The following is a 456-nucleotide window of genomic DNA, read 5'->3' on the forward strand; positions in this document are numbered from 1 at the left end:
GCCTAGCGCATTTCACACAGGCTGCTAGATTCACTTTCTCCAGAAAGTCGTGTATGTCTAAGGTTGAAAATAAATGATGTTTATAGTGAATGCCCCATGAATGGTTTTCTTATTTTTACGATTTAGTTTTAATCCAAATGATGCGTGTGCTAAGTGAGAGAACATCAAAGATCACACAACATAATTGCGCTCTCTCTCTCTCTGTCCCCACCGTTAAGTAACTTGTGCATTGTTTTACTTACTTGTTTTTGACATATCCGACCGAACTACAAACTTTCCAGTGATGACTGTGAGAAAGATATATTCACTCGACAAGCTCGCGCATCTGCATCTGCACCGCCACACGCTCAATCCACTCAGCGTGCTTTGTTTATCAGCTCGCAGCACATCAGCTATACAGGCGTTAATACTGAATGTTTAACATTATATTCATTGCATACATATACTTCGTAGTAG

The sequence above is a fragment of the Sinocyclocheilus anshuiensis genome, unplaced genomic scaffold (assembly GCF_001515605.1).
Source record: "Sinocyclocheilus anshuiensis isolate Anshui unplaced genomic scaffold, SAMN03320099.WGS_v1.1 scaffold627, whole genome shotgun sequence".
NCBI classification, from domain to species: Eukaryota; Metazoa; Chordata; class Actinopteri; order Cypriniformes; family Cyprinidae; genus Sinocyclocheilus; species Sinocyclocheilus anshuiensis.